Here is a 24617-nt window from a genome sequence, read left to right as displayed (position 1 = left end):
AAGATACAGGACCATTGGCATGATATATTTCTGTCAAACATACATTCAAAATTTTGGGGCAAGGCACTCACCAGTGGCATGTGAGTCCATGAAGGCATCCACATCTCCCTGTGTGATCAAAGGTCTTCCAGCTGTGACAAAAGGATGAAAACAAAGATATATGTGTTACACATCCCATTTCACACATTTCACGTCCATCATTGAAGTCATCTTAATTCAATTACATTCACTGTAACAGTTATGTGTGTGCCCATGTTGCATATATGTAGGGATATGCTTTGCCTGTCTGACACACAACACAAGACAATTGCAGCCTTGTGGCCTACAGGACAATCCTTCCTGGATCTGTGAGCTAAATCTGACTACAACTTGATGTACAGCTTCAAGCGACCCTTGACCCTGACTCGGGTAGGTCGCTCCCCCACGCCGCACACCACCTTAGTGACCGTGTCCCCCTGCTCTGCTCTGCTCGGCTTAGGCCCCTCAGCCTGAGTTGCGTGCCTCTGTTATTTACTTTGCTGATTTCTGTTGTTCTGCTTTGTGCCTTTTTTTTCTTTTCCCCGTGCCCCGTGTTCACACTCGTTTTTCCCGCCGCTGTGTCCCCTGCGGCCCCGCTCCCCTGCCTGCCCATTCGTTCCCCGCTCCCGTCTCCTAGCTGCTCCTCCCTCCCTCCTCTCCTCATAATGGCTGCCGCTGCGCGGTGAGGAGAGCGACCCTTGACCCTGACTCGGGTAGGTCGCTCCCCCACGCCACACAGCACCACCTGTGTGAACGTGTCCCCCTGCTCTGCTCAGCTTAGTCCCCTCAGCCTGAGTTGCGTGCCTCTGTTATTTACATTGCTGATTTCTGTTGTGTGCCTCTGTTATTTACATTGCTGATTTCTGTTGTCCTGCTTTGTGCCTTTTTTCTTTTTTTCCCCGTGCCCCGTGTTCACACCCGTTTTTCCCGCCGCTGCGTCCCCTGCGGCCCCGCTCCCCTGCCTGCCCATTCGTTCCCCACTCCCGCCTCCCAGCTGCTCCTCCCTCCCACCTCCCCTCATAATGGCGGCCGATGTGCGGCCGCGCCGCTGGCACGCAAAAGGCACACCTAAGGCAAGCCCGTCTGTGCCCATCTGCGCCTAGACTGCGCCCAGCGCCAGACCCCCTGGCCCCTGCGAACGCCATACCGACCGCCACCACTACACTGCCAGCACCCTCCATGCACTCAACACCGGACAACCACACACCTGCTTCCTGGTCGCCCCGAGCACACCAAAGGACCCTTCTCCTGCCGGAGCTGCAGCTTCACCAGCCTCCAAGCCACCACACCACCCACCGTGACAGAACGCAACCACCTCAGATGCATACTACTGAACAGCCGCTCCGCACGCAAACACACCATCGAACTCTGGGACCTGCTTGACACATCCTCCCCGGACGTCGCCTTACTGACAGAGACCTGGATGAATGCCTCCTCGGCACCCGACATCGCCATAGCCATCCTGGATGGCTACAAGATCACCCGCAGGGACCGCACCAACGGAGTAGGAGGTGGAATCGCCATCATCCACAAGAACACCCTCAGGGTCTCGACCAGCACCGACGACACCCTCAACACCGCCGAACACCTGCACTTCCAGATCCACACTGACCCCAACACCACCCTCAGAGGAACCCCGGCCTCAGTTCAGCGACTCCATCGCCGACTTCGTCAGCACGCACGCCCTTGTCTCCACAGACTACATCCTCCTCGGAGACCTTAACTTCCACCTCGAGAACAATGACGACACCAACTCCACCACCCTGATCGACAACCTTGCTCAGACAGCTCGTCACAATGCCCACCCACTCTGCCGGCCACACGCTTGACCCCATCTTCTCCGCAAGCTCTCACGTCACCGAACTCCACTGGACCGACCATCGCTGCATCCACTTCACCTTCCGGAAACCCACCACGCACCACCGCACTCAACAGATCCCCCGCCGCAGCTGGAGCAAAGTCACCGAAGTCCAGCTAAACACCACCCTCCCCGAAGTCCACCCGCCGACCCCACCGACTCCGACACTGCCACCACCAACCTCAGGTGATGGATCGACGACTGCGCCAACACTCTCGCCCTGATCAAGAAACCCTCCAACAGATGCACTAACAAGAAAGCCAGCCGGTACACCGTGGACCTCCAGGCCTCCAAGCAAACCTGCCGAAAACTAGAGAAGAAATGGCACCGCGAACAGACACCAGACAGCTACGCAGCCCACAAGAACACCATCCGCAGACACCATCACCTCATCAGATCTGCCAAAAGAGCCTCCTCATGGACCGCCTCGACAACAGCGCGCACAACAGCAAAGAGCTCTTCAACATCGTGAAGGAACTCTCCAACCCCAGCTCCAACACCAACGACATCCCACCATCTCAAGATCTGTGCGACTCCCTTGCCACCTTCTTTCATCGTAAGATCGCAGACATCAACGACAGCTTCAACAACCGGCCACCCCGACAGTCACCGACACCTCAGACTCCATGGCCACCACCCACATCGATCCCCTGCTCACCTGGACCAACATAAACAATGACACCATCAGAATCATGAACACCATCCACTCCGTCGGACCCATGCCCACACCACATCTTCAACAAAGCTAGCGACACCATCGCACCCCACCTCCGCAAGGCCATCAACATCTCCTTCAAGACCGCGACCTACCCGGAGAGCTGGAAGCACGCCGAGATCAACGCCTTACTCAAGAAACCGAAGGCGGATCTGAAGGACCTCAAGAACTTCCGGCCCATCTCCCTGCTCCCGTTCCCAGCGAAGGTCATCGAAAAGACCGTCAACGGACAACTGACCCGCTACCTCGAGGAGAGCAACATCCTGGACCAGTCCCAGTCCGGGTCCCGCAGCAACCACAGTACCAAAACTGCCCTCATCGCCGCCACCGATCACATCAGGGCCCTGCTGGACAACGGCAAAACCGCGGCCCTCATCCTCCTGGACCTATCAGCCGCCTTCGACACTGTCTGTCATTGCACCCTACGCACACGCCTCCACAACGCAGGGATCCGAGACAAGGCTCTGGAATGGACCACCTCCTTCCTCTCCGGCAGAACCCACAGAGTCCGCCTCCCTCCTTTCCAGTCCGTAGCCTCTGAGATCATCTGCGGTGTACCCCAAGGATCATCCCTCAGCCCGACATTGTTCAATGTCTACATGGCACCTCTTGCCCACGTCGCCCAACTGCACGACCTCAACATCATCTCTTACGCCGTCGCCGACGACACCCAGCTGATCCTCTCCCTCACCAAGGACCCCCTCACCGCCAAAATCAACCTCCGCAAAGGAATGAAGGCCTTCGCCGAGTGGATGAAGAACAGCTGTCTGAAGGTGAACTCGGACAAGATGGAGGTCCTCATCCTCGGCTCCACCCCCTCAGCCTGGGACAACTCCTGGTGGCCGACCGCACTGGGAGCAGCACCAACACCCACCGACAATGCACACAACCTGGGGTTTATCCCCGACTCAAAACTCTCCATGACCAAGCAAGTCAACGCTGTCTCATCCTCCTGCTTTAACACCCTCCGCATGCTCCACAAGATCTACAGGTGGATCCCCACCGGAACAAGAAGAACGATCACCCAGCCTTCGTCAGCAGCAGGCTGGACTACGGAAACGCCCTCTATGCAGGAGCCTTGGCCAAACTTCTGAAACGACTTCAGCGCATACAGAGCGCCTCTGCATGCCTGATCCTCGACATCCCTCGCTACAGCCACATCACACTCCACCTGAGAGACCTTCACTGGCTTCCTGTCAACAAGAGAATCACCTTCAAGGTCCTCACCCATGCACACAAGGCACTCCACACCACCGGACTGGCATACCTCAACAGACAACTCCCCTTCAACACCCAAACCGCCAGCTCCGCACTGCCGACCTCGCCCTCGCCACCGTCCCCCGCTTCCGAAGAGCGACCACCAGTGGCAGATTGTTCTCCCACCTCGCCGCCAAGACCTGGAACACCCTCCCCATCCTCCTACGGCAGACCCAGGACCTACTAACCTTCAGGAGGCAACTCAAGACCTGGCTATTCGAGCAGTAGCAACCCCCCCCCCCCCCCCCCCCAGTGCCTTGAGACCCTCACGGGTGAGTAGTGTACTTTACAAATGTTCTGATTGATTGATTGATAAGTCACTTTTTACCTCGCCAGCGTTAATATACTTGATGCTGTGTAGTCAAATGTGCCCCTAAGTCTTAGCACAGGGGGAAACAGCCATCACATACAACGCATGCGATTACAATACGGTCGTTATAATGACCATAATGTTACATCGCAGTACCATTACATCGCAAGTCGTTACAACGACTTGCTGTAGGCGGCGCTCTAAATTAAGAAATAGTATAATTTACTATTCCAACACTTTCCCTACTGTTGCACAGAATGGAGTTGGAATAGTAAATTATACTATTCCTAAGTCTAGCGATATAACGACTGCGTTGTAATTACATGCGTTGCAAACGCATGCGTTGTAAACAGCTATATTCAGCACAGGTGTATCAAGACACTTGACATGTTAATACCCCACACTGTGTATTACACAGCTTCTCAGCCAGTAAAGTATGTGATATGTTCCAATGGGAATGCACATTACGTTGGACAGTACACCAGTTGGGGGACAGCAACAGTCTGACACTGTCTCACCAGTCTTGTGAGAATGATGTGGGGTACTTTTCTGAGGCACTGGATGGTTGGATGAAGGGTATTTTGGTTAACACCAGTGTGGGGTTGTGTGATTCAATTGTTGGTGAGCATATTTTAAGTTTCCAGAGCTATGCCAACACCCGGTGGAGTGTGAATTCTCTGACCCCAGGAAGCTTGCACTGGAGGCAGACCTTTTGGTAGATTCCAGAGGGTCTGGAGAAGCATCTGGGGGGTGATTCTGAAGGAGGTGGCTTGGGTTTTCCCCGACCAGGTGAGGTAGGGGAGGTTGGTAGTGACCCAGATAGGTCCCAGTGCAGTGGGATGGGTGAGGGTTTCCAAGTCCTATCTCTGAGGACAGGGAGTGGGCTGAGTCCCAAGTTGCCCGAGACCCCATCCCAGGGCCTGGTTGGTTCCATGAGGGAACGCCAGGAGGTGGGCCTAGTCTGTAACCAGTGGCCATTCCCAGAGCGGGATCCCAAGGTTTCAGGTGAGCTGGTGGGGTACGGCCGTAACCAGCATCTCACCGGTTCTGGTGTCTGGCAGCTCGCATCCAGTTGGGAGGGCGCATTAGTCCAGAAAAATGAGTGAGGGGGCGCCATCCCCAGTGGAAGGACCAGTGGGTCAGGGGTTGCCAGCTCTGCGGTCAGAGCACCCCAGGACTGACCCTGGTCAGGACCCTTCTGGCCTGGGGGTCTTCAGGCTCTGTCAGGTAGACAGGAGGCCAGAGACCTGCACCAGGTAGACTCTGGCACAGCTAATGAGGAGTGTGTTTTCCTTGGGAGGGTTGGTATACACCCCTGGAAGTCCTGGGTTGCCAGTCACAGGTCCAGCCTAAGGGTACAGACCCTGGGTGGGGGACCAGGTTCAGGGTGTCCCCCCTGACCTGGAGGAAGGGGCGACTGCTAACAGTGCCCCTATCGGTTTGTCTTCTGGGGGTGCCGCTCCAAGTGGGAGGGTACAGAGCCCCAGGGAGGAGGACCGGGTGTGGGAGAGACCACCCCAGTCCTGTGTCCAGCCTCAGAGTACAGACCCTGGGCTGGTGGACTAGTTGCAGGATAGTACACTTGAACTGGTGGGAGAATTGTGCAGAGCACCTGCCACGGGTGCACTGACAATTCTGGAGTCGGGGGGGGCTGATCCCGGTGGGGGGGATGCAGAGTCCCAGGGAGGACGAGAGGGTGTTGGAAAGGCCACCCCAGTCTCCCGTCCAGCCACAGGGTATAGACCCTGGGCTGGTGGCCCAGTGTCCGCATGCCATACCTGAATTGGCAGGAGGGAGAGTGGAGAAAGGGTGCCAGGCACCTGGGGCTACCACCCTCCACTCTCTGACGCCACAGAGGTTATAGAGGCCTGATAGGCATAAGGCCTGGCTCTCATCACTGACAGTTGTCAGTGGCCACTGTGGCTTGCTGTCCTGGTGACGAGGTGCCCCTGGGAGGGGGACAGGAGTCATACCCCAGGGGTGGACTGGGCCACACCACTATGTTGGACGTGGTGGTACTGTCTACCTGCTGGCACCCACCTCTGAGCAAGCTAAGGTTAGGTGCTGCACAGATGGTGTCCACAGGTGAGGAGAAGGGTTCCCCATGGGTCAGCTTAGTGGGCCCTGAGAGTATGGATAGAGGGATCCAACTAGGTTCAGGGAGGCATAGAACGAGATTAAAACCCTGCTGTTGTGGGCCAGGTTCCATGTTCTATCGCTCCAAGCAGGGAAGCCCATCGAGGTATGGATTGCTCCACCCTGTCTTTAGGCTGGAAGAGGGTTGTGTTAGAGATGGCTCTTTTTGCAGGGTTATCCCCAAACTTTTTGCTTCTTCCTCCTGTTTTTTCTTGACCTGCTGTTGTTGGTTTTAGGACTCTGGGCACTTTACCACTGCTATTCAGTGCTAAAATGCATATGCTCTCTGTGAAATTTGTATTATGGATTGGTGTTTCCATGATTGGCATATTTGATTTACTAGTCCGTCCCTAGTACAGTGCACTGTGTGTGCCCAGGGCCTGTAAATCAAATGCTACTAGTGGGCCTGCAGCACTGATTCTGCCACCCATATGAATAGCCCTGTAAAGGTAACTCAGACCTGCCACTGCAGAGTATGCGCGCAGTTTGTAACTGCCATGTCGACTTGGCCAGTGCACCCACTTGCCAGGCCCTAACCTTCCCTTTTCTTACATGTAAGTCACCCCTAAGGTTGCCCCAAGGTACCCCTGTGGGCAGGGTGAAGTGTATGTGAAAGGTATGACATGCCCCGATGCTCCTGGCATGTCCTGATAGTGAACTACTGCCAATTTTGTTTTTCATTATTGAAAATCTCTCTGGCCCATAGGAAAGCATGGGAGTTAATTTATAAAATCTTATAAAAAAAACTTTCCCATCGGGACCAGATAGGAAAATAAAGCTTAGTATGCCTGAACTCAGAATCTAAAGAGGCATCTTTTAGTAAAGGTGATTTTTACACTCTGTGTTTGAAAATATCACTTTTAGACAGTGGGTATTTTCCTGCTTAGCCATCCTGTGTGCCTCTGCTAGGATGTGTATTGACTGTCTGGCTTTGGAGTGACAGGGGTTGGAGAGGTGCATTCTCTCAGACTGCCATCGGGGGGTTGATGTGTGTCCTGCCTCTCCTGAATGAGTAGTGGGAGGAGTTTTCACTAGCACCTGAATATGCCAGGTCTGCATTCAGAGTGGTGTGAGGAGATTTCCCTTTCACCTGAATAAACCCTGTCTGTCTTGGACAATGCTGTCTCCACCCCCTACCAGGAAGCTGGGCCAAAGAGGACAGAACTGGTTTGGACTAAGCACAGACACTCTCTGCCTGAGAGGACAAAGGATTTTGGGGTATAAATATTGGGGCCCAGACCCCAGAACTTTAGAACTCTTTTGAAGCAAGAAGACTGCCAAGAAGAAGAGCTGGAGAAGCTGTGAGGAGGAACTACCACTTTGCTGAGTGCCCTGCTGTGTGGGCCTGCAGTGGCTGCTTCTGTCTTGGGCAGTGAAAGGTGTGGACTAAACTTTCTGCAACTTCTTTCTTTGAGTATCTCCAAGGGCTTGAGGTAGAGCTTGCCCCCTGTTCAAGAAGTCTGAAGAACAGCAAAGACTTCAAGTTCTTCTGCCCTCGCACTAGGGACTGTGTGTTTTATGCTGCAACAGAAGAAAAAGCAATTCAACGCCGTCTTTGATGCTGCTGCCGACTCCGTGTCCTGAAGGCACCGCAAAGGGCACCGCCACAATGCCGCACCGCAACCCTAGTCTCACAGACAACGCCATCTTATGCTGCCACAGAGCTTCTGCTCGCACCGCAACCTCTGGGCACCGTACACCACACCGCCTTGCTTCACACCACTGCCTTGGTATCCCTGACAAAGCCGCTTCACGCTGACATCGCCACCGCGGCTTGCACCGTGGGTCTAGGGCACCGCTCGTAAGTTACACGACGCACCATCCTCCACCCACACCACAGCCTTGGCCTAACGACGCCAGTGCCATCGACTCCAGTTCATCAGCCGATGACAGCACTTCAGCAACAACAACGACGCTGCTTGCACCATGACCTACCAGCACCGTGACAAGCACCGCATCACTTTGCACAGGAACACTGGTCTCTCCGACGACTCCATCTAATGCCGCCATTGAGCCGCTGCTCGCACAGCAACCTGTGGGCATCGCACGCCGCACCGCTGCACTTCGCACCGCAGCACCCGACGCCCACCAACGCCAGCAGTCCCAACTTCAGCTGCGAGGAGTTTGATCTGCAACCCGTGTGACTTCGAGGGCCCGACGACTCCTGCACCGACCTCCGGAACCGACGCCTGCGGACACCGTGCTTTCGGAAGCTCAACAAGAGGTCGCCGACGCCCTGCATTTCTAAAGGTACTGTTTTGCGTGTCTCCCCGACACCATAGCTGGCCCGCGATGCCACGGTCAGCCAGCACTGTTTGAATTTGTTTGTTTACAATGCCGTTATAGCCCCGGACGGATCTATCAACTCCAAGGAACTGTATTTCAAAGTTATTTTGATAACTGAAGATTTCTAAGTACTGTAGTGTGGCTTTTTATAGTTTTTGGTTTTGTCTTAAGTATATAAAAATATTGGATATTTTTCTAACCTGGTGTGGTGTACTTTTGTAGCGCTTACACTGTATTACTGTTGGTTATGTGCAAATGCTTTACACACTGCCTCTCAGATAAACCTGACTGCACGTGCCAAGCTACCAGGGGGGTGAGCAGGGCTTATTTTAGGAGTGTAACTCCCTTATCCTGACTAGAAGGAATGGTCCCTACAAGGTGCAAGCTATTGCCAAATAGAGACCCCATTTCTAACACTATGCATGATACATTCTGACACGATCCCGACTGATGCTAAATATACTTTTGTGAGTGTTTGTGTTCAGTTAGGTCCCCCTTCATGCAGAAATACTTTTCTCCCCATGACGCATGCACCCTTGCAGCATGGTGCATGGGTGCATGTGTTTGTGCATGTCAGCTAATTGTGCACCAGCGCAGGGGATAGCAGAGTGATATCTCATCTTGTCATATACCTGGCACATGTGTTTATTTCAGTATAAATGCAGCCCAGCGCAAACCTATGTCTTGTGAAACGGGCTGCATTGATTGCTTTCAATTTTTGTCTGATGAGTTCTGCAAGATCTATATTCCGAGAATGACATAGTGGTTTTTGAGAGTATTTCTGGCCTACTCCCTTGTTAGTCCTACTTACATATGTGTGGCTTTTTGGCATTAGGGCTTTGTGTATAGTAGTTGACCCACTTACAATATTTGTCAGATTCCATTTGCTACATGTGCATTCTCACATGGTTGAGCTACATGATTGGTGACTTGAGGTGTGTTGTGTGCAGGAAAGTAGTATCTGCTTCTTATGGTTACCCCCACTTTTTGCTTATGTCACACTGTTTTTGGTCTAGTCTGACTGGAATCCTGCAATCCAGGACACCAGTTGTTGGAAACCGGGCAACCGGGTTAGCAGTCACCAGGTTCCCAGCACAGTGGTAGCTTGGCTCGAGCGGTTGGGGTCAGGCACCGTGTTAAGCGTACGTCACACCCACACAATAACCAGGCGTTCATCCGTTCCAAAAACGACACTACACCGTAAAAATAATGCAAGTCAAGTTGAAAATATATATGTCTTTTATCTTATTTTCTCTTAGTTGCAGGTTTCATTACATAAATACAATACAATAAGATTTTTCTTAAAAGAGCAGGTCAAATAAATAATAATACATTGGAATTTCAATAAATAGGTTCAGGTCATAAATAAGCAAGGAATAAATAGATGTGCAATAAATACTGATGGCAAATAAATACAGTCAGACAATAAATATAGTGCAGGAATAAATAGTGGATGACAATAAATAAAGCACCTCAATAAATAAGGTAAAACAATCAATGACAGTGACAATTCAAATCATTTACATGAGGTCACTTGGTCTTACTTTGCCCATACACAACTTAAGGACACTTGGTTGGCATGGGGGTGTCCCACCTAGATTGATCAAGGCTGGGGCCTAAGCTGAGGCAGAACAAGAGTAACCTAAAGATCTGGCCCTCCAAACCACACAACCCTTTATGGAGGTCACTGTACCAGTCTCAGTTCACCCCTGGCACTCTCAGGCTGGTTCTAGCACCCCTTTAGCCCCTAGAATGGTCTTTTAGGGCTCCACAGGGCCTCAGATACCCCCTCTACCACTTACTGCCCTTTTCACGATGTTCGGCTCCGCTCGGCGCCGTGTCGAAGCCGTGAGGCGGCCTCGGATCGGTGTCGTTGGGCGGCCTCGACTCGATGTCGCTGGGCGGTCTCGACTCGATGTCGCTGGGCGGTCTTGACTCGATGTCGCTGGGCGGTCTCGACTCGATGTCGCTGGGCGGTCTTGACTCAATGTCGCTGGGCGGTCTCGACTCGATGTCGCTGGACGGTCTCGACTCGATGTCGCCTTCCGGCGTCACAGGGACTCGGACTCCCCACCTCCTGGTGTCTCCGGAGTGCGATCTCCACTCCCGACCTCCGGTGCGCTTCACCTCGGTTTCCGGCGACTCCGGTGGGCGGACTTCACTCCACCGTCGACGCCTCACCTCGACCTCAGGTGACTCCCGACTCGACCTCCGGCGCCTCTCCACGACCTCCGTCGGCGCCCTCACTCGACCTCGGGTTACTCTTTACTCGACCTCCGGTGCCTCTCCACGACCTCCGTCGGCGCCCTCACTCGACCTCTGGCGGCTCCGGGTACGACGTCTGCTTTCTGTCAGCGCCGCTTCTTCACCTCAGGCCCCAGGTCTCCAGGCTTCTCGACGTCAGGACTCCAGGAGGACACTGCTGAACAGGTCAGGAACTTGCTGTTCTTCTTCTTTAAGGCCTGTTTCAAATGTTCAGTTCCTTAAGATGGTTCTTCTGGTCTTGGTCCCACACAGGGCTCTAGGCTGGGCTTGGTCAGTAGAGACTAGCATCAAGGGTGGGTTTCTGGACCCCACTCCAAGCACTGGTTTCCACCTCTGCTGCCTTACTCCGACCTCCTGCTATCTCTGTCCTCTCTCTTCTCCAGTCAGTTGCCAACTGCCACACTGAGATGGCCTCCCAACATTCTAAACTGCCTCCCTCTGTCACAGGGTTCTAGAATGTTACGGAAGGTTCTAGAAATCTCCAGTGGGTTCTGATGATGTCACAAGTGACAATGGGTGGCCACCATTTTGTGTCTCAGGCCCTCAGACAGAAGTTCCAGGGGTAGGGAAAATGACTCCCTGACCCTGCATCAACACTAAAAAGTCTGGTGGTTCCCAAAAAGGAAAAATTATCACAGGGTTTGAGGCAAAAGTGGGACAAAATAAATAATGATGAGGAGGGACCACCCAAAGGTCTGACAGGTCTAACACCAGTCTATCTGCTTTCTCCTGTAAATTGATATGCATGTACTTTAGGTACACTCCAGATTGGATTCTGGGGTACCCTTATCAGTCGATAGTATATGGTACACCATGTACCCAGGGCAAAGGTACCCCAGAGGCCTCCCAGGGGCTGAAGCATGTATGGTGCCACCCCTAAGAGGCCATCCAAAATGACACGACCAGCCTGCTACAGCAGACTGTGTAAGCTGGTGCTTGCACCACTTACTTTAGATATATGTTCACTATATCTATTTAAATCACTAAACTTAAATACTTATCAGTCACCCCATGGCAGGCCTTAACAATCCTGAAGGCAGGGTGCTGGTTTTTACGTGAGAGGGTGCCCCTGCATGAGCAGAGCCCCTCTGCAGCCTTCGGAGACCATTCTTCGGGGTTGTCTGTGATGCAGCCAGAAATATATGTTTAAGTGCATTATAACCTCGCGGTAAATGCTAACTTTAAAATGGCTGCTTAGAAACATGTCGTGTTTGGTGTCAAACACCTTGGAATCATACCTCCCCACCAGTAACTGGCGGGGGGAGTATAATTCCACCCCTCTGAAGGGACATATGTGGGTCACCGATATACCCGGTACCAGCTTTCTCAAACTGGGCAGCATAAAATGGATGCTGCCAGCCACAGAGATGATTCTGCTCTCCTGCTGTTGAGCCAAGCTCGCGCAGAGGAAGGCATGACAATAGGCATCCTGTCACAGGGAGGTGTAACCACCTCCCAGTCAGGATTTATTGTATTGGGGCTGGGTGGGTGCACTCTTTGAGTGCCAGAAAGTCTGCACTGGGGGCACATTTGATGTCCCCGTGCATAGTGCAGCTCAAAACAGTTCCAGGAGCCATTTGCTCCTGCTCTGGCACGAAACTGGACAAAGAACATGGGTGTAGCCACCCCTCTGTCTTACCCCTCCCCTAGGAGGGTCCATAGAATCTTTCCAACCCCTTCCCATGGGTATAAAGTGGGTTACCTGGCTACAGGACTTTAGATTTTACCTGGACAAGATTCTGCTAAGAAGAAACCAAATACTTCTACTGCCTGCACGACGCTGGACGACTGAAGAATCTCCCTTCGAGTAAAGGAGTTACACCCCTGCAAAAGCAGGCACCTAAACGCATCTGACCGGTTTGCTTCTCCCGAGCTCCTGAGGACTCTGAAGATTTCAGCAACACAAGAGGTGGGTTCCCGAAGGTTCCTGAGGTTGATCTGCCTCTCAGTGATTCTGAGACCAGTATCCCTCGTGGGGACCGTGCAACCCGAACCCCTGTGCACCGTGTACTTTTGCAAGTGCATGTGCTTAGTGACGATTCCTGAGCCTGTGCTTTGGACTCCATATAGTCTTGACCCTCAGCAGTATTTACACTGAAAATGTCCGGCCTCCACTCCACAAGTGCCCTGTGGGCTGGTGCTTTGCAGACTTGCTTGAGGTCTCCTTGCGATCCCTGATTCGTTGGCCTGTGGGTCCTGGCGAGGGTCACCTTGCTAATTCTTCTGCTTACCTGGCTGCTCCAGATGTGCCCTGACTCTCCATTGCTTGGAGAGTCCCTTGGACCTTGCTGGTCCACACCGTAACCTGTTTCCTCTGACCCCATGGGCTGCGGTTGCCAACGCTTGTTGGTGCTCCAGCCGGACATCGACTCCTCACCTCTTGACATCCTTCATGGGACAGTTCACCCCCGGACTTTGGTCATCCTCGACGTCTCCTGGTCCCCGTGGCTGCAGAGTCAAGCAACCCTTCTTCACTCCTGAAGCACTCGACATTGGTGGGCATTCGACTACCGAGGCCCTAGTCACCTGCAGTGACCCGGACTCTGTCCCCTCTGCTTTCAGGTTCCTCTCACCTTGAATCCAGGCTTGGATTCCACCGGACACTCTTCACCCTCCTGGCAGCAGGACTTCTTTGCAGCTTTCCATTTAAAACAACGAAGGTGTCCGACACCACTTGACCCCTATGCACCAGACTCCTCTGGGATAGGTAACAAAGTACTTCGGCACTCACTGGTGAGTTGGCCCTAGAACCTCCTAAGTTCCAAAGGGTTTGCTCAAAGTCCTATTAGAAGTGTCCTCAACTCGTAATTTTCCAACCGCGACTTTCCCATAGAGTTGTACTGAGCACGCGCCTGTGTTTCCTCACTGCATCCGTCCTCCGTGGGCTCCCTGTGTCACTCCTCTGGGTGGTTCCTTGGGGTCCCAGTGATTCTACGTGCTCTAGGCCCTGTGTCTATTTAAGTCGCTGTTGTTATACCATTTTTTTAGTATATGGTTTGGTCTCCCCCTGGAGCCCGCTGTGTATTTTGCTATTTACGAATGTTCTATTAATCTAGTATTGTGTGCTTTGTGCCCTAGTCTCGTGTAGAGACTAGTAGAGAGTGTTATATTGATAAATATATATTTTTATATACACACTGTGTGGTTCTCCTTTCATTTAGTCATTTGGGAGGTGATATTCTGGTAAAACAAGCTCCTTTACATTCCTTCAAGATTAAGCCTGAAGGCTGCTCTCCATAGCAACCACTAGGATGGCTTTCAATAGGGTTATCTTTGGCCTCAAAGAATATAAGGGGCGTGTGGCCTGGTACAAGGTGCCCACTTTAACTAGTGGACAGCATATACCAATCCACCTTCTCACATTGTGTTTTCAGTTTGTACTTACTGATGAAGCCGGATTCTTGCCTACCTTTCAATCACCAAGAATCCTCTCAGGACGCCAGGATCTTTTTATCTGCTAAATAGTGTAGAGGGGAGAAAATCCAATTCTTAATACATAATCACCAGAATCAGATCTCATTTCTAAAGGACCACTGACTCCGAATCTAAATATTAGGATGTTATTACAACCAAAAATAACTGCACATACAAACACCTCAATATAAGGTGAAGAAAATAAATGGGCACTAATACAAAGGAAACTCTACGCAAGAGTCTCATAAGAAGAATAATCAATTCCAATAACATCAATAGCGAGAAGATTAGTCCAAGCTCTACATTAGAAATCATTAGCTGAAAAGGGAAAAAAACAGTTAGTATTTCCCTACACTATCCCTAAGATGACATCCCTACTTAGCATTTTCCTCCCAGGCAAGAGAGCAAAAAGGTGTCAGAAGTGAAGACTTCCTTAGAAGCCCATTCACTTAGTCAGAGCTCGTTCTAAGATGCTCCTTCTGCTCCCCATCTAAACCTCAACTGCTCAAACCTCGGGGCACTGTCCCTAATACAAAATCCCAAAAACGTAGAACACGCCCTTCGGCACACCTCTTCAGCCAGGTCTTCTTCCAGTACTTTTCCAGTGAAACTTGTACTCCATCCAACGACGGTTAGCTTGACCTTGGATCCCAGACACCTTCTCCGCTGAAAGTATCATCCGTAAATTCCAATGTACTCCCCTGTTGGCTTCTCGTACCATCCTAACTCCCAAAACAAAGACCTAGTCTCTCTAACGAGCTAAATGTCCTTGCACCTGCAACAGAAACATGGGAACGAAAAACTTTTCGCTTCGCTAAGATTTTCCATTCTCCTGAAACCCAAAGCCATTACCAAGGGAAATCATTTTCAGCCTACAACGTTAGCTAACATAAGAAATGAACAGGCCTTTCTCTTTAATCGTATATACGATCAGGCCTTTACACTGTTAAACACACTCCTAAATCACACTTTAATCATTAGTTCATTATTCCTTTATACATGAATAAGCAGTCTACACGTGCAACTTTAACATGGCCCACGTTTAAACTAATACATTGCATTACATGAAAACTAATCATTATGCATTTACTAAAATACATTTGCAATGATCTGCGACATTACTTTTCATGAAAAGCATGGTTACATTTCTAATCACACCTATGTTAAGCAACTCTAGTGATACAATTTCTATGTCACACCTAAACTACTTCGATTAATATGTGGGTGCGGACTAACAGTGAATATGATGCACCCCTACAAATTTCAGACTAACGTGGCGCTCTATCAGTTCCACCCTTTGGTGACACCATCACACAATTACTTCCCTTGGAGAAAGAACCGACCTAAACAGTACTTGTCGCCATCCTCCCCCTTCGGAATCTCTGCATATTCTTAATATTCTGATATTGACTGTCCTGCAGTCTAGCCATTCGCATTTAACTCGCTCTGAGAGCTCTCTCAATTCGGTTTCCTCTGTACCACTTATAAGCTCTGATGGATCCCCACAAACAGATCACACAAACCACAACAATGATGAGGGGTTTTAACACAAACCCAAGGAACCCTTTCCCCAAATTACCAGTCTTTTCCCACACTCCCTCTTCAGTCAAATCCTCAATCTCTTGATGAATTGTGGTTATGTTGTCCATATATTTCTCCAGATCCTTGCTGTTGTCTGGAATATACGTACAACATTCCTGAACCTTCAATAATTTACAGACTCCACCCTCTTTTGCCAATAATACGTCTAAAGCAAGACGATTCTGCAAAACCATCGTCCTTATTGATAACATCTCTCTATCCACCAATATCAAGGACCTTTCTGTATTCATTGACAACTCATCAACCACAGTCGCCAGCCTTCTAATCTTCACATCATTTAAGACCATACCCAAACTCGGTATCATTGCTCCAAAGATATCCCCAATCACCGTCCCTGCACTCGCAGCTCTTTTGGCTCTAGAATGGTGTCCAGTTTCCAAAAGCTCCAAATCTTCTGCATGATAAATCTTCGGAAAAATAATTCCCAAGTAGCATGTACCATACCGATTCGCAGGCAACCCCACATAGGTATTCCTTCCACACACATAATAAACAGTTGGAATCACTTGCACCGAGCCTTGCAAAAGGTTCTTAGCTGAATCTTCCATAGTGAAGACATGATCACACATACTTTGTCCTACTGAAACCTTTTCATAGTAGGTCTGACACATAACTTCCCCTTTTGCACCTGGTCCAATGCTATGGGTCCATAACTCCCCTTAGACCTGTATAATCTTTCCTCATCAGTCCAATCTACTGGACTATCCCCTGTATTCCTTGTCTGTGTTAGTTCTCTATATCTATCTTCGACTTCTTCTCTGTATCTGACAATGAACATGTCAAATTATGCTGGTGAGCATAAGCCGTATCCAGTTCCAAAGACGGTATGAAATACTTCCGAAGTCTGTCCTCTGACTTGTAATAATCGTATTTATTCAAATGCTTGTAAGCTGGAACCTAAGGAAGTACTGCATCGTAATTGGAAAAGAAATACTCAAACTGACCTCTTTCATAGAAAATAGTAAGCAACAAACTACAAGAAATTCCATACGTTAGGGGAAGGTGATGGTATTTAATACCCTCATCTACTGAAGAAGGTAACTGCATGCACACATAGTCTTTCGCATCCATCGCATCAACATACTCATATAATAACTTCGCATACGCATTAAGCTTAAAATCACTTCTAGTTATATCTATGTGAAATCTACGACTCTCTTCGACTAGTGAAGCTCTTTTAGCTCCTATAGTGACCTCCTTTTGGCTAGAAGTGGTAGGCATAGGTGTTCCCTGTACTTCCCCTTCTTGCTCATGTGAAACGACATAAGAGGCTATGACTATTATGGCTATAGAAACTATCAGTGGCGGCTGGTGGAATTTTAAACTGGTGGGCGTATGCAGAGTGGATGAGCGGAAGCGAGCGAGCCCGACGGCAATAAGGGGGGCTCGGGGGGGTTCTCCCCCGTGAAGAATTTTTTTTAAATGGCCTTCTTTTTGGAGCTATTTTCAGCATTATTTCTGTGATAAATGGATTAAAAATTCAGTTTTCTAGGCATTCATAAAAGAAAACTCATACATTATTTCAGAGAATTTCTGGGTTGCCAAGCAAGTCTGACTTCTGAAGAGGGCTAGGGTACTAAGCAAGACTGCTTTGGCTCCACCCTTTCCAATAGAAAACACTAGTTAGCGATGGGGTCCCTCTCCTAAGAAAGAAATGTAAAAAAGATTGGCAAATGGTGCATTTTAAAGCAAATGACTGCAGCGATAAAGCAAGGCTTATTAAGCAATGGGAACGTATAGCCTTGAAATATTAAACACATTAAAAAACTGCCCTGTATCTTCTTGCATTAATTTTTTCAACAGTTACTGTAATATGTAAATTGTTCTGCATGACAACTTTAGCCGTTGAAAATGTATGCTTGCCCAGTGTCTTACACTGCATGCAGCATTAACTTTGGAAAAATATGCTCTCCTTCTTGTACTAATGGGGGAGACCAGCAGTTTGTATTAGGATTGTCATTTCTGCACCTAGAAATACGGGCAGGACAAAATTGCACCTCACTAGTACCAGTTTAACACCTGAACACTGCAATCGGCCACCAGCTGAAAGGACATCAGGTGTTGTTTGTGCTGGAAAGAAGAAAAAAGCGCCTGCGTACTCTTTTAGGTGCATACATGCGTGGTGCACATGTCAGCAAAATGACCCAGACAGTTTTGAATCAAGATGAACATAAATCTGAACAATAGACAGGGGAACAGTCTGACAATGCACCGCTCTAAAAAGACCAATTTTAAACACACATATTTGAAATTTTCTATTTTTTCAAATTCCTCTATCTCCAACAAAGTGGCACCAACTTTATTCTACTAAAAACCTGCTGAGCACGTCTCCCTTTAGCCCTTTTAAAAAAATGGGTTCCTGAAGGAAAATAAGGCACTGAGCAAAAAAGAGGTAAACAATGATAAGGAATATTCTGCGAGATGAGATGGGAGAGCACATTTAAGGGAAGAACTACGTGTACAGAAAACAGAAAATTATTCGATGCTACAGCACAAACTGTCGCAACAAAGATACCGAATAACAATGATGCCAGGGCAAAACTTATTCGCAAGTATAATGGGTTGGCAGGGAGATCGGTGCCAGGATAGGAAAATGATTAGGGATGTCTGTATAGAGACGGAGAAAAGGTTTATATAAAAAAAAAACATCAAACATATGCCATTATGATATCCCTCTCTAGCTGACTACTGTAAGGCAGTCCTTGCAGAGCTGGGCCAACACACACTATCTCCAAAGTACCAAGTCTACTTTGTAATTCAGCAGTGTAACAGAATACAAAAGGACAAAAACAGTACGACCATGACATGATTTATAGTAGACAAAAGATCAGAAAATACCCCTTCGCACAAGATGAAATGGTTCAATAAAGAAGAGATGACCAATCACCAAATGAGAGACCGCCATTCCTAGGATTAAAAAACAAAGTACTACATCCAGGAATGATGAAGACTAAAGCTGCACATTCAGAAGAAGACAACCTTAATAGAACCAAATCCATTAACACAATCCAGGCCAAGATGTAATCCAGGTGTGTGGCTTTTAGTTGAACAAGAATAATCAAATCATGGTCAGGTCCAAGCTTACGAATCTAAAATACTTATCTGCCATGTACGGCTTCTGTATTATTTAAAAATAGCCATGTTGTCCTCTATATGTCCAACATAGGCACTATACTTAATAACTGATGAGAGACAATATACCGCGAGACAGACGTTTCAACTTTGTAACGACAACACTGTTCAACGAGTGTAAGGATACACAGCCTTTAATGATGAACCACTAGGTTAGACCATTCACAACCAACATTCTGCCAGTGCTAGCCTTATTGATCTGTTGCAGCACTCCAATCACCTGTTATGATTATGATTTCTAGATGCCATCACTCTCCGCATTCGCACATAACGTGTGTGTTTGTAAGAAAGTACTACGTACACTTTAAGGGAAAAAAACAGTTGACTAACACAGTTTTGACAACCTCCCATGATTAATCTAGCCCAATATCCAGAGAACTTCAGGAAATTACCAGGCCCATTTAAGATCACCCGCAAATTAGCAGCCACCACGTATAAAAGTTATAAAGAAATAAGGCGCATGGAACGGTTACAAAAAACTAAAGCACTAATCTGAAGTGAACCACCCAAACTCTGCAAACTGTGAATTAAGTGCAAAAGAACAGAGCACTTAAAGGGTCAAACATTAACAACACTGACAAAATGAATGATGCAAAGGTCCGGTTTCCAGCCTCAGAGGCATCCCAACCTGTGTGCCGAAGATTCTTCTTGGCAAATTGTGTGTATTTTTTTTTAATTTAGGAAACTTTATGAACGTCCAAAAAGGCCATTTATTAAAACAATTGCAAAGGAAAAATTATATGTTTAGCATTTGAAGGGGAATAACTTGTGCAAAAGTATACATGTTGTGTTTTTGTGGCAATAGTTTCTCTCATGAAAAAAGATTGCTAAATAACTCTTCTACAAAAACATTTGCAAGATTTTCTGCCTTTAACTAGTTTTATTAGGTGGAAAACCTTGTAACTGTGAAAAATTGCAAAGTTGTAGGACCTTCGTAAAACTATTCCAGCACAATGAATGTCCTCTCTCCCCTGCGCGTGAGCATCACATCTGTTACACATATTCACTGCTAATGCACACCTAAAGGGCAAGCTCAACTACAGCCCGTCTAAGAATGAATGTATTCAGGTCCACTGCATAGCGTGGACACTTCTACGGGGCCCCCGGGTGGGAGCTCTTTTCACTCACATGATCTATAAAGTTGGGGGAGGGGCTTGAGTCCCCGTAGGTTAATCTTTGTAAACAATAACATCAGGAAAATGCCTGCAGCCTGGTGAACCCCAAAACACCCCACTGTTCCACATAGAGTTTGTAGGTTGCCCTGCGGTTTTTAGCAAACACTCCCCTCAGGTTGTGTCTCCATTCTACAAGTTCCAATCAGAAAATAACCTGTGGCGATGGCGCTAGCGCTAGTTTATTGTGGCCCTCATTCATCTTGTATCCCTTTATTTAATTTCATTTTTAGAACCGGGCGTTATGTACGCTTCATTATTTCCAGATGCCTTGAGCTGCCATTGACGTTTTACATTAGTGGGGGTGCAGAAAGCACTTCTGTAGGCTGGACAGGGTGACAGTTCAGTGGCCGCACAGGCCCGGCTCCCTCTGCTCTGGGTACTTAGGCACCGCTGCTGATGGGTTTCTGGAGCTGAGCCTGGGAGCAGTAGAGGGGTGAGTGACTGGCTCTCATCGGGGGCCCTTGGCCTGCCCTCGCTGTCCCTGCTGGCTTAGAACCTGCGGGCCTCCCGTGCAGCCAGCCCTGCACCAGGCAGCGCCGGGGAAGCGCAGGGTACTGGTTGGGGTCCATTAACAGCAGATGTGCACCTCCCTCGCTGTGAGCATGGCGCGGCTTCTCTTCTCTCAGGGTGGAGAACGGACGTTCAGTTCTCACTCAGGACTTCACAGCCGATGCACAAGACAGCCACTGCGTCCAGAACAAACCTAGCCACAGGCTCATCACCAAGACGCTTCAGGACCACAGCTGCTGGATACTCGGCTCTCTGCGCGGATGAATGTCCAAGTCATCACTTTAGGTGTTTGCACTGCAGGACATTGTCACAGTGTGGCCTGGCTACAGAATGGAGATAGCTCAGACTGCCTCACACCAGATTTAAAAGGCTAACAATCCGTGTTAAAATATGCATCCTGGTGCCTGGTCTTTACACCATATGTTTCCCTAATGCGTGTTTGCACGTAAAACAAAATCAATATTGCGTATGAAAAATATAGGACTGGACGTACCTCGTATCACAAATTAATGTGATCATCAATAAAGCCCCTCCCCATTCAAACAATGCACATTTCCATCTTGCAATCGGTCACTTTATGAAATCACATAACGAACACTGTTAATAGCCTAAAATCCACAACAAACTGGTTGATTAAACCAGCGGCACTGAACTGTATATCTGGCCCCAACCCCCTACCACGGAGTAACGTGCTACTCACCGAAAAAGCGCTTTGACGCCTCGTCAGAGGTAGTAAGCGCTATATAAATACAATTACAATGCAATACAATACCTAGTACTAAGATTATTACACAAGATGGCTCCGCAAATTAGACGCTCGCTGCTGTTATCTGTGATTTGCTAGTCATGAGTTCCTATCCCGCCAAAGCCAATTTAGCCTTCCATCCTTCAGTGGCCGAAAAATCGAGTGCATTCACTGAAAGAAAGAAACTGTAGCCACTGCAGTGTTGTCCATTGAACAAAATACAATTGATTATTAGGAGCATTCTCTTGACACGACACCCGTTCTAGACTAGAGCTTTCCTGTTATTTATTCGACCCTAGCTCGCACCCGCCACTTTCCCTTCCTGACAAGATGGCGCTGTTAGCACTGAGACATGCTTCCACAGAATAGCCGCTGCTGACAGTGGATTGATAAACAATTTAACATCCAAAAATACGTGTCACTCAGAATGGCGGGGTCGGCTTAACCTTTTCCTGAGAGGTGAAAGCTTCACCGTCGTCACCGACATTCACGAAATACGTAGCAGCAAGCGGAAAATGTGATGTCACAACATTCCATTGATTGAAATATGATTTAGTACTTGACATTTTTATGTGAAGCCGCACTAGGGAAAAGAAAGGTGTTGGAGCTAAGGCACAGTAATATACTTTAAAGGCGTTGCATGTTTGCTGGACATAGCTCTTCGTGCACAACTTCTATATTTTGACCAAAGGGGTGGCATATTCTGTTTGTGAACAGAACTACGACATACCAAACAGTCGCGCCTCGCAATTCTCGGGGGAGGGGGGGGGGGTAACTTAAAAAACGTACCTGATCCTGATACCGGTCCCGCGCCGCCTCTGCGTCCTGGGCCAGTCCCGACTCCGGAGCAGCAACAGGTCTGGGCGGGTCGGGAGCAGGAACAACTCTCACTCTCAGCCAATCCAGACGCTGCATTAGCAGCGCCAGGATTGGCTAGGGCACGGATACGGCCCGCCCACTAGGAGACCCGGGGGCTGCAACGGCCTCTCGGGTTCTCCCCTCCCTCGCTCACCAATGAAGCTATAGTAGTGTCTGACAGTGCGCATGTACGGGCTGGTCATAAAAATGACCAGCCCAACCCCAAACATGCGCACAACAACTACAAGCCGCTGTCAGTGACAGTCTGACTGTCACTCAAACCACGTTGAGTGCTGCAGCAGCCCCGCCCCCACCCCCTTCAGCAGCCGATTGCCGCGCGGGCGTGTCCCAGCAGCGCGAGAGTGGAGAGGAGTTGAACTTGAGAATTGCTTCATTTCCTTGCACCAATGGCGATGTGGCTAGTGGGGCAACGCCCCAGCGCCCCCAATGGACGCACCGCCACTGGAAACTATTACCAACCCTATAAGTGTACCTATCACTAATTTAGACCTACGATGAGTATTTCCAGCATCTAACATTCTCAAAGTTCTTGGTTTGACAGCAGCAACAATTAAGAGTCTCTTTCTCCTCCAGATATCGCTTGTCAACCAGTTCGAACAACACTTCAAGAGCTGGAAATCCCCTTGCACTTTCAGTTCCCTATTTACAAAGTCCACAAAAAGACTTCCCTAGCCCTCTTTCGCTGTCTTGATGGAAAGTCCCTAAATGTATTCTTCTTTTACTCGGGCCTAGGTTATCTTCTTTATAGACTTTTATATACAACAAACTTCACCTTCAGTCCAAAATAAGATCAGCTCCCAAGATCTCTAAAACACGCTGCAAAATTTCAAGACGAAGCACCACTAATTCTTGATGCGGTGGTACATAACCAAAGGTTGGAAAAACCAGCGTCTCCAGAATCAGCTCACGAATCTTGCTCAGAAGTGGTGGATTCGGAATAGTGAGAGTCAGTATTCCTTCAATATCCACTCCTGGAACTAACAGCAGCACATCCACTTTCAAGTTCGGAGAGTCGTTGACCTGCGTCAAGGACTTCAGCCTCTCTGAACTCAACGCTCCTGGCATCAGTCACAGCGTATGTCCACTCTGGCGAGGCGTACCTTTGACACGGCACTCTTACTCTCCTGGACCGTCTCAAACCACCTCGAGCTTGCTCTTCGTCACTCCGTTCAGATTCAGACGTTTCAGAAACTGGGGCAAGATTTCTTTCAGGCGCCAAACTCAGGTTCAACCGTCTCTGACTCATGGGCCAAACATCTTCTGCTTCTGCGGCACCTCTGCTCTCCCTTCAGGTACCCTGTGCACTACTTCCTCCTTCTACAGAATTTGACTCTCCTCCACCCACAGCAATACTTTCTCCGTCCGAGTCAAATTCGGGGCTTTGATTGACACAACCCCTTTCAGCTCGATCTAGTGCACAACCAACTGCATTAGCAACCCTCACAGCTTGGCTTGCCCTCTCAGATGGCCCTGCCACCTCAGCTGGATTTTCATTCATGAGAGGGGCTGTATCTTCCAAGGGTGCTGGAACTCTGTGGGTATGGGAGGCATGCACCCAGTTCGGAAACCCTCCACACTTCACCGCCGTGTTTGTGACCAGAATTACCTGGTACGGGCCACGCCAACGAACATCCAGGCAACTCTTCCTCACGTGCTTGCAGACAAGCACCCAGTCTCCCGGGCACAGGTCGTGGCACAGGTCACCTGCGGCTGGAACAGTTGCTGCTTGCACCTGCTGGGACACAGAACAGACTACGTCAGCCAGTCCCTTACAGTAGTCGAGAATTAAGTCATCAGTGATGTTAATCAGAGCAGTAGCAGGTATCGCTGGTACTCGCTTTGCCCTCCCCATCAGGATTTTGTGAGGTGACAACCAACCCCGTTCTCCTATCTGGAACACTACGAAGGCTCATGAGAACCAAAGGCAATGCGTCAGGCCATTTCAGGGATGTCGAAGAAAACACTTTGGTCATCCGCGCTTTCAAAGTCCCATTAACTTGCTCCACAATCCCAGAAGCCTCTGGTCGGTAACTGCAATGCAATCTCTGATCCACATTCAAGGCAGCACAGAGCAATTTCATGATCTCACTGTGGAAGTGTGTCCCTCTGTCCGACTCCAAAGAGGTCGGAAATCCGAACCTAGGGATAAGTTCCCTTAACAACAGCTTAGCTACAGTGAGTGTGTCACACCTACGAGTTGGGTAAGCCTCCACCCACCTCAACCCATTACACTTTGGCATCTTGATAAAGTCCAACTGCATCCTATTGAAAGGCCCTCCTGACCTCCCAATATGACTCAAAGTTACAGCAGTCTT

Source organism: Triturus cristatus, chromosome 2_1 (genome assembly GCF_964204655.1).
Source record: "Triturus cristatus chromosome 2_1, aTriCri1.1, whole genome shotgun sequence".
NCBI lineage: Eukaryota > Metazoa > Chordata > Amphibia > Caudata > Salamandridae > Triturus > Triturus cristatus.
This window is presented reverse-complemented; position numbering follows the sequence as displayed.